Genomic DNA, 11,436 nt, shown 5'->3' on the forward strand with positions numbered 1-11,436 from the left:
TCAGATAAGGGAAACTCCAGAAAGTCGATACTCATCTGTGGATTCTCAGTTGCCCTCAACTCAAAATGATTTCGTGTCGAAGTGGCATATTTTGGGGTGACATATCCAGATTCCCTTCAAGTACTGTAAGCATTACAAAGGGGAGAAAAAGCTGATGTGCTTCACCAACTTCTAAAGATAAAGATACCAGAGATATAGAAAGAAAAGTGGAGTTGTTGTACAAGCTAATGATTACTACTACAGAAATTCCTACCTTTGTCAAAACAAAGAATCTTAAAATTTATAAGAATGCCACTAGAGTAATTATCCGCCTTTAAAATACAGCATTTGACAACCTAATACCTTTCTTAATCTACTGCCTTTCTTAAATTATATATATTTTTAATCACCGAGACAGCTACTTCAGACTTCAGAATCTAAGTTTTTTGTATGAACATTTTTAGCAGTACAATTTTCAAATCTTACTACCTTAAATTGGAGGTTTTCTCCATTTTTCCAAAATTCTCAACCCAGCCCCAAAATTCCCAATTTCCAAAGTTTTTCTCACTAATCACAATAGGGAATTAGGAAGTCAGCTCAGCCTTTTTCTGAATAATTTCCTGGTTTTGTCCTTACAGGAAGAAAGAACAGTAAGTTAGTAGGAAAACCCTAAGATATATGTTGATTAAGAGCTTTAGTTTGACCAAGTGCAGGAAATCTGTCAGTTTCCCCAACAGGAATTTTTTTTTAATTAAAAAAAAAAAAAAACAAATAGAAACTATCCTTACCAAAAAATTCAGATGCTGCCGATATCCGAAGGGCTCATTTATTAAATCTATTTCACATTTTGGTTTCCAGGGTGTGATTCATATCTGACGTATAAAGCCAAGGTTCAACCCTACATCCTCCCTCGAAGCCCTCTCCCTAAAGAAAAAGAACTTCAAGTGTTCGTTGGCAATGTTTTTTAAGTGCAAAATACTTCGCGGGCAATCTCCTCTCAGTTTGTTAACTTTCACGACGAATATTTAAAGCTTTGAAAGGTCACCAATGGTTTTGCATTTGCCTAATCAGTGCTTTTAAAGGAATACCCCGGGCCTCTGGTGGGGGAGGGGGGGTCTAGAAAAAGTAATTTATGGGTGATTCAAGCTGCTGAAGAACTCCCAGGATAGGGCTTTTAGTGCACACGAGGTTTGGGGCGGGGGGGAGAAGGGAGTCTTGCTGGAGCCACCTGTTTCACTCCCTAACTCACCTTTAATCCCTAACCACTAGAGACGTGGGTGTAGACGTCCAGGATCTGGGGGGAAGGGGCTCCTAATGATGAAACGAAGCTGAAAGGTGGCACCTGCCAGGCCCGGGAGAGCGACCAGCAGGCCGGCGCCGGCGCCCCCTCCCTCCCCTGGCTGGCCACACGCTCGCGACACTGACACGAAACCCACCAGGACAGCGGGACAGCCCCGGGCGCCCCGCCTGCAGGCGCAAGGCGAGCGCGTGGCTCGGTTTCCTCTGCAGCTTAGCGCGCGACCCCTCCCAGCCCAGGGCCAGCTGTCCTCACCCAGACCCAGGCGCCACCCTCACCCTCGTGGCTGCCAGCCACCCTCCCGGTTTACTTTCATATTCAGCTAAGCACTACCCACAATGCATTTGTAAAAATGAAATGCAAAAAAGGTTAGTAGGTAACGAAATTCTTACAGATACGACTTTAAAAACAGCGATTTTGTTTGGTTTACCTTCTGTTCTAATAGGGAAGTTGTACACGCCTTATTTTTCATGCTTATGGCACAGGCCATGAAAAGTCTCCTTACTTAGAAAATAGTCTGGATAGGAACTATAAATAATCAGAGACGCACCTTATTTCATAGTTGGTCCGAGGGTTGTGGGTTATTGTTAAGCTGTTTAACAGTGTCTCCCCCCACAACCACACTTGACTGGCTTTGCCTTTTGCCCCATCTAGAGTGGCCACCATAGGCAATGTTTACATAAATTAACCAAAGTGCATACAAAAGTAACCTTAGTTTATGATGGGAAAAGGAAAAGACTTTCAAAATCATCTAGTTGTCTGTAATTTTTTTAGTAAAAATAGCTTGCCAGCAGCATTTATGCATTAACCGTCAAAGTGCCTGCAGAAAAACAAAAACAAAAACAACCTACAAGAATGACAGTTTTAATTAGCTTTAAACCTATTCAAGAGCATATTTGGATTTTAGAAATCCTATAAGGAAGATTGTTAACTTGTGGCTAAACAGCAATGTATCTCTCATTATAAATCAGGAGGGAAGATGGAAAAAAATCAGTTGAAGAACCTTCCTTTCAAGAATATATATATAGTATCATCTCATGTATCTGTGTATATAAATACAGGCATGTTTGTAGATGGATAGAAAAACTCTGGAAGATATACATCGAATTGTTAACACTTTTTACATAACTCAAGGAGGGCATTTAAAGAACCTTTCAGAATTAAAAATATGTATAGAAAGTTTGTTGCCATAAATTTAATTATTTTGTAGGTATTTGTGAGTAAGTTCAGAATGTATGCTTTTTGCGAAGGCTTGCTTATTTCATATATAAAGTGCGTAGGTTTCGAAGACCGGGATCAATACCCAGTTTAAAACCAGGTTGGAGAGGAGGTGTCAGTTTCCACTCCTTATCAAGGCTTCCTGTTCAACATTCATCCATCCTTTCAGTTGTCAGCCAGCAGCTGTCATTTTGTTGGTTCTTTGCTGTATCTGTTAAGAGTTGACACTAAGATTTAAGCAACAGGTTGCAACACATTGGATGACTTCATTGGGAAATAAACTTGACAGCTTTGTTGAGAATCTGCACCCTCTATTGTGAACGTGCTTTAAGAAAAAAAAAAAAAACAACCCCACTTGAAAAACCCGAAGGAAAGGTTCTAGGTCCACTAAATCTTGACAGACAAAAAAGGGCATCATTTGTTAATGAGGACCATACTTACCTGGGAAGCACCTGCAGGTTGCATTCACAGGCTGATGGAGGCTTGTTGAAAATGGGTGCTTCCTGCCAGTCAGGCTTGTTAAACTTAATATTTAAGTTAAATCCTGAATCAAAAAGAATTAAGATACAAAGTCTCCAAATTCGAGGAGTCTGGTTGTCTAGAAATGTTAGAATACCAGAAGCTTGGTCAATGTTGTAAACATGACGGGCATTTCATTCTCTGCTTCGGATGACTCAAAACCTGTCGGGTGAGGTCTGTAGTGTGGGAGATGGCTAGAAGTAAGCTTTTGCTTGTATAATTCCAACCCATGACTCAGGCCTATGATGCCAATGCCTCAGATCATGTTGTTAGTGTCAGGTAATCTTCCCACAAAGATATCTATATCATAGGGAAAAAATGTAGCATCCTTATAAAATAATAAAATTTAAAAAAAAATCAATTAGAGGGAGATCTTGTGGAAATGAGGGTTTCATCCAACCTTGTCACTTCTGGAATTATTCAATGATCCTGCCTTTTAGTCTCCATCCCCGTGTGTACTCCCAGCTCCTTGAGGGAGGCCTGAATGCATTGACACGTTTCCAAGAAAAAGAATAAGGCAAAAATAATGGGTGTCACCTCCAAGATTAGACTGGAAAAAGTCTGTAGATTTTATGAGGCCGCTGGAACTCTCTTGCTTGCTCTTGTGCTCTCTCTCTCTCTCTTTCCTGCTGGTTCTCCTCTTTCCTTGGAGGAGGCCAGAAGGTAGAGAACAGCAGTCAACAGCAGTCAGGCTTGAGGCCCCATGAGCTTGAAAGCAGCTCTCTCCAGTGGAGCCTAGAGATGACCACAGTCCCAGCTAATGTCTGCATTTCAGCCCATTTCAGAGTGACAGACCCCGAGCCTGAGCTCCCAGCTGTGGCCAGATTCCTGACCCAGAGATGGTGAGAAGGCCAATGCTTGTCTTACATTGTTAAATTTGGGCTTAATCCTGGGCAGCAGCAGATAACTGATACATACATGCCCTTTACCAAAAAGCGCGGCCATTGCTTAAGCAGATTTCGAAGGCTTCTGTTTCCAAAGTCTCAAAGGCTGATCCACACGACAAAGTGAACTGCTTAATCAATCCTCATTTTTACCAATCCCAGCGTCTTCTCATTGTATTCACCCTTCTTGACTTTGTTTGACTGTTCTAAAAAAAACAAAAACAAACAAAAAAAACCCCTACCTTCCAAAGAGGAAGATTCGCCACCACAAGGAATACTAAAAAAGACTATGGCACAGCTTCCGAAGACAATTTCACTTGGTTTCCGATCTCTTTTCGCCAATGACTACATCCCTGGAATGATTCTTCCAAGGTGATTATTGTGAATGGGATAATGCTTGCTTTAGATTTAATACACAGATGATTCAATGAGTGAATTGTGCCGAGTTTATTTTGTATCTAGCAAATGTATGACATGTCCACTGATGATTACTCTCTGAATTAGGTGCTCTCGTCTCTGATTTATGGACAGAAAAGTGAGGCAGAGAAGGTTTGCTGGAGGGCAGGGTGCACAAAGAGCCAATGCCAGGGCAGCAATCTAAGCCAGGCAGTCAGATTTCGGTCTTTGCTCTTCATTACAAAGCTATCTGGCTTGTTTGCTCTGATTTCTAGGTGTGTCTCATACAATAATATCAACACAATAACAAAGTATAGTTTCTTATTCGTTGTGGTTAAACTTCACCTCTACTCAGATAATATTTCGATTTGATGGGTTTAGAAAATATACAAAATATCAAATTACTGTTCTTTCACACATTCTCCTGAAGGGAAGGGAAAAGAGGGGTGCCTGGGTGGCTCAGTTGGTCAAGCATCTGACTTCGACTCAGGTCACGATCTCGCAGTTTTTGAGTTTGAGCCCCGCGTGGGGCTCTGTGCTGATGGCTCAGAGCCTGGAGCCTGCTTCAGATTCTGTGTCTCCCTTTCTCCCTGCCCCTCCCCTACTCACACTCTGTCTCTCTCTGTCTCAAAGATAAATAAACATTAAAACAAAATAAAAATAAAAAAAGAGAAGGGAAGGGAAAAGAAATCAAAGCATCTGTGTTTGGGCAAATTTAGGAAGGAACAAGCTCACAAAAGCAAATTCAGATTTGGGTCTTTATGTAAAACCTGACAATTTTTTTTTTTTTAAGTAACCTATCAGACTGTGAGTAAAACTTTCTGCTCATTGGGCTAACCCGCGTCTTATGTGTCCAACTAGAATGCTAGCCAAACTCACGCCAGATTTGCAGTCTGGCTTTTGGGAGACGGCTTTACAGCAGCTATCCTGTTAGAAACCTCAGAGGACTAGTTACTTCACAGCATTCCTTTAGTGAGAAGCCTACTTTTTCTTTTTCCTTTTTTGTCTGTGAGGGTACCTGGCTGGGTGTGTTCCCTCTGGTTATAACCAAGGGCAAGGTCCTTGCCGATTCCATTTCCTGGGACAATTCTCTCCCTTCAGTCTGTTCCTTCCTCTTGGGAACCACAAAAGACCCTTTTTATACCTTTATTGTATGTTACTACTTGACGTATCCTTTGTTGTTCTATAATAATTTATAAATGTGTCTTATGTCCCCAGGCAAATTAGAACCTCTTTAGTGCTGGGAATGCAATTGTATCCATTTCATTATCTGGCAACGCTCTGTACACAAGCGTTGCTTATTCTAAAGAATGAGAGAGAGAGAGCGAGAGCGAGAGAGAATATGAATCTTAAGCACGCTCCACACCCAGCACAGCACAGACACAGGGCTCGATCTCACAATCCTGTGATCACAATCTGAGCCGAAACCAAGAGTTGGGCGCTTAACCGACTGAGCCCCCCAGGCGCCCCAAGAATACTTTTGAGTGCATGAACAGTTTTCATCTCCAAGGATCCACGTTCTCAACTATAGACGGGATCTAGGTGGCTTCAGAAGTCATGCAAGCACCAAAAGGTGCCCAGTTTCTAATCTTTAATCTGCTGCAGCCAACCTTGTGCGATTCCAAACTGCCAAGAATATTGATGAAACTCAGCAGGACAGAGGATTCACTCCGAACTTGACCATTTTGCTGAGTTCCCAGACTACTCTTGTTGGACAGTGCTATTTTCAAATGGTTCCTTGATTTGTATTCATCTGGGCATTATTCAGCAATTTAAATAATTAAATAATTATTTAATTTAAATCATTTAATTTAATTTAATAATTTAAAATTAAAATTAAATTTAAATTTAAAATTAAATAATTAAAAATTTAATTAAATAATTATTTAATTTAAATAAATTTAAATTTTTTTAAATAAATTTTTTTAAATAAAATTAAATTTTAAATAAATTTAAATTTAAATAAATTTAAATTAAATAATTTAAATAATTCAGCAATAAAATAATTAAATAATTAAATTATTGCCTCAGGGACTTCCTTTAATCCCTAAGCACCTGAATTCAGAATGGATCCTGCAAGTCCATGAGCTAACCCTTGAGTTTTCCTCTCTTTTCCATCCTTTACATGAAGTCATGAACACCATCATTTTAATAAGGAGATTGTCAATAGTTACTGGCACCCGCTTTTAGCAAGCACTGTGGCAAGGAACGCATAAGAGAAAAACCCTCGGGGGGCGCCTGGGTGGCTCAGTCGGTTAAGCGTCCGACTTCGGCTCAGGTCATGATCTCGCGGTCCGTGAGTTCAGGCCCCGCGTCGGGCTCTGGGCTGACGGCTCAGAGCCTGGAGCCTGTTTCGGATTCTGTGTCTCCCTCTCTCTCTGACCCTCCCCCGTTCATGCTCTGTCTCTCTCTGTCTCAAAAATAAATAAATGTTAAAAAAAAAATTAAAAAAAAAAAAGAGAGAGAAAAACCCTCGGTCCTCAAGTAGCCAAATAAATGATTTACCTGCCACTATGTTTCTGTCCAAAGTCTATGAGAACACTAAAGTATGATGTAAAGTCCCCGTAGCACAGTTGACAGATCAGGGACTTCAAACTGGAGAGGTTGGACGGTTCACCCAAAGATGCACAGCTGGGAAGTGACCCAACCAGAACTCAACTCCACTTTTCTGATGCGAAGCGTGATGCCCCTGTCCCAAAATTTTGACGGATGTGTCGAAATATACGTCCCGCCTGAGGCATTTCCAAGGAGAGAGAGAGACTATTTATGACTTGAAGAGCTTTTACCGAATTTTAGGGGCACCTGGCTGGCTCGGTCCGAGGAGCATGTGACTCTTGGTCTTGGGGTTATGAGTTCGAGCCCCATGTTGGGTGTGCAAATTACTTAAAAATAAAATAAAAATAAAAGACAGAGACTTCAATGCATTTTAAAGAAAAGTATAAGCACAATCCAATTTATAGGGTAGGCTATTCAGTTTGTGAAAATTGCTAAAGAAAATAGCTGCGTTAAAAGTGTAACAGTACATGTAGTAAGGAATGTTAATAGCAAAAGAATATATTTCCAAGAAAAGAACACATGTAATTTTTGACTGACAATTACTGACGGAAATTGATGGTCGTGTGATGCCATCAGGCACGGAGGGATGTGCTTGTGGCTAAGAGTTTGGTTAGGAGTAAACTGCTAGGGGGCGCCCGGGTGCCTCAGTCGGTCAAGCATCTGACTCTTGGTTTCAGCTCAGGTCATGATCTCACGGTTTGTGGATTCGAGGCCCACATTGGGCTCTTCACTGGCAGCACAGAGCCTGCTGAGGATTCCTTTTCCCTCTCTCTCGGCCTCCTCCCCCCTCCCACTCAAAATAAATAAATTACCTTTAAAAAAAAAAAGGGGGGGGAGGAGGAAACCACCAGGCATGCGGAGGGTAAAGGGCCGCCTACAACAGGGGACAGTGAGCTCTCTGAGGCCACACAAGGTCACTTCGTGGGGAAGGAAACAGCCAGAGCAAGCGGCAACAGTCTCTTGGCTTTCCTTGAAATAGCTTGTCATTTTCACTTGCCTCCTCCAGGAGGAAATAAGCAAGACCACTCAGCAGAAGTGAGGTTGCATGCCTATAGCTTCCCGTATTCAGTACACACCCGGTGGATATTCATGACAAACGAATGCCACCGTCTATAGCATAGGTGCTGTCAGGATCCAATGACTTAATTGCAGGCGTCTTGCTCTCAACGTCACATACAGAGAAAGGTCCCGAGTGCCTAGAGAAGGTTGCTAGGCTAAAACCAAAAGGCTGCTGTCACCTTGCTAGGGACGGAACGTTTATGTCCCCCTCAATCCGTATTTTGAATCCATAATCCCCAATACGATGTTATTTGGTGGTGGTGTCTTTGGGTGGAGCCCCCATGAATGGGACAAGTGCCTTTCTAAAAAGAGACAGGAGAGATGATCTCTCTCTCTCCACCCTGCGAGGCCACGGTGAGAAGACAGACTTCTGCAAACCAAGAGAAGAGCCCTCACCAGAAATCAAATCTGCTGGCGCCCTGCTCTTAGACTTCCAGCCTTCAGAACTCTGAGAAACAAAAGCTTGCTGTCCAAGCCCCCCAGTCTACGGTCGTTTGTTTTTGTAGCCTGAGCTGACTGAGACACAACTCATCACATTCCATTTCTACTGCTAGCAGCCACGTGTGCTCATGCACAAGTTAGGCTCAGTTTTCTCAGTATTAAAATGGGTATAAGAATAGGGGCGCCTGGCTGGCTCAGTCAGATGCTTGATTTTGGCTCAGATCGTGATCCCAGGGTGGCGGGATCGAGCCCCGCATCAGGCTCCACGCTGAGCATGCAGTCTGCTTGGGATTCTCCGTCTCCCTCTCCCTCTGTCCCTCCCTTGCTTGTGCTCTGTCTCTCTCTCTCTCTCTCTCTCTCTGTCTCTCAAATAAACTTTTTAAAAATGAAACATAAAATGAGTGTAACAAAACAGGTGTAAGCTCCTCACCATCAGCCTTGGTGATGATTTTTTTTTTAATTTGACACTAATCAATCAATCAATCAATCAATAAAGGCAACAAAAGCAAAAATACGGGTACCTGGGTGGCTCAGTCGGTTAAGCGTCCGACTTCAGCTCAGGTCATGATCTCACAGCTTGTGAGTTCAAGCCCCATGTCAGGCTCTGTGCTGACAGCTCAGAGCCTGGAACCTGCTTTGGATTCTGTGTCTCCCTCTCTCTCTGCCCCTCCCCTCCTCACACTCTGTCTCTCTCTCTCAAAAATAAATAAACATTAAAAAAAAAAGAAAAAGCAAAAATAAACAGTGGGGGGCACCTGGATGACTCAGTCTGTAGAGCATGCGACTCTTGATCTCGGGGTTGTAAGTTCAAGCCCCATATTGGGTGTAGAGATTACTTTTAAAAAATTAAGATCGTGGGGTGCCTGAGTGGCTCAGTCGGTTAAACGTCCGACTTCGGCTCAGGTCATGATCTCACGGTCCCGGAGTTCGAGCCCCGCATCGGGCTCTGTGCTGACAGCTCGGAGCCTGGAGCCTGTTTCAGATTCTGTGTCTCCCTCTCTCTGACCCTCCCCCGTTCATGCTCTGTCTCTCTCTGTCTCAAAAAGAAATAAAGGTTAAAAAAAATAATAATAATAAATAAATAAATAAAAATAAAAAATTAAGATCGTTAAGTTAATTAACTAAATTAAAAATAAACAGTGGGCTTACATCAAACTAAAAAACTTCTGAACAGCAAAAGAAATTTCAATAGAATGAAAAGGCAACTTGTGGGATAGGAGAAAATATTTGCAAGTTATCTACCTGATAGGGATTAAAATGCAAAATACATAAGGAACTCAAACAACTTAATAGCAAACCAACAAACAATCCAATTAAAAATGGGCAGAAGATCTGAATAGACATTTCTCCAAAGAAGACGCAAAGATGGCCACCAGGTCCATGAAGAGGTGCTCAGCATCACTCTTCATCAGGAAAACGTAAATCGAAATCACAGTGAGGCATCACCTCACAACTGCTACAATGGTTATTATATTGGTTTTTTTATTTTTAATTTTTAAAAATTTTTTTTTTTTTTAACATTTATTTATTTTTGAGACAGAGAGAACATGAACAGGGGAGGGTCAGAGAAAGAGGGAGACACAGAATCTGAAACAGGCTCCAGGCTCCGAGCTGTCAGCACAGAGCCCGACGCAGGGCCCGAACCCACAGACCGTGAGATCATGACCTGAGCTGAAGTTGGACGCCCAACCGACTGAGCCACCCAGGCGCCCCTTTTTTTTTTTTTTAAATTTTTTTTTTTTAACATTTATTTATTTTTGAGACAGAGAGAACATGAACAGGGGAGGGTCAGAGAAAGAGGGAGTTTAATTTTTTAATGTGTATTTAGTTTTGAGAGAAAGGCAGAGAGAGACAGAGTGTGAGCAGGGGAGGGGCAGAGAGAGAGGGAGACACAGAATCCAAAGCAGGCTCCTGGCTCTGAGCTGTCGGCCCAGAGCCCGACGCGGGGCTCGAACTCCCAAACTGCGAGATCATGACCTGAGCCGAAGTCAGACGACTGAGCCACCCAGGCACCCCTACAATGGTTATTATAAAAAAGACAAGAAACAACATGTGTTGGTGAGGCTGTGGAGAAAGGGAGCCCTCGTACACTGTGTGTGGGAATGCAAACTGGTACAACCACTGTGGAAAACAGTGTGGACATTCCTCAAGATTTAAAAAACGGAACTACCCTACGATCCAGTAATCGCGCGACTTGGTATTTATCAGAAGGAAATGAAAACACTAACTTGAAAAGATATTCGCACCCCCATGTTCACTGCAGCGTTATTTACAATGGTCAAGACATGGAAACAAACTCAGTGTCCATTTGATGATGAACGGACAAAGAAATTGTGGTATATATGATGGGGTATTATTCAGCCATAAAAAAGAAGGAAAAGCTTGCCATTGGCAACAACATGGATGGACCTTAGCATTATGCTAAATGAAATATACAGAGAAAGACAAATGCCTATATGATCTCACTTATATGTGGAATCTAAACCAAAAGACAAAAACCAAAAACCGAAATCACAGATACAGAAAACAGATCGGTGGTTGCCAGAGGTGGGGGTAGGGGGATGGAGAGGGTTGGGAGGGGTAGGGGTTAGGCAAAACGAGTACAAGTGGTCAAAAGTACAAACCTCCAGGGGCACCTGGGTGGCTCAGTTGGTTAAGCGACCTATTTCTGTGGGGCTGGACCTATGAACTGTGAAATCACCACCTGAGCCGAAATCAAGAGTCAGCTGCTTAACCTACTGAGCCACCCAGAGGCACCTGAGAGTAAATCTTAAACGTTCTCATGAGAAAAAAAAATTGTGACTATGTAACTGTGTGTGTTGACAGATATTAACCAGACTTATTGTGGTCATTTCACAATGTGTAGAAATATCGAATTTGCATTATGCATATACCTGATGCTAACATAAGGTTACAGGTCAGTTGCATCTGAGTGTTTTAAACACAGGCCTAACAATAGTACTATTTCACAGAACGGTCTGGAGGGTAAAGGACTGCTCTTAGCACGGTCCCAAGCAGCCAGTGCCTAATTAATGCTCTCTGTTTCATAGGCGTGATATTTTCTATATTGCAGAGCTGAACGCTGTT

This window comes from Panthera pardus, unplaced genomic scaffold (assembly GCF_024362965.1).
Source record: "Panthera pardus isolate Hobbes unplaced genomic scaffold, ASM2436296v1 HiC_scaffold_9, whole genome shotgun sequence".
Classification (NCBI taxonomy): domain Eukaryota; kingdom Metazoa; phylum Chordata; class Mammalia; order Carnivora; family Felidae; genus Panthera; species Panthera pardus.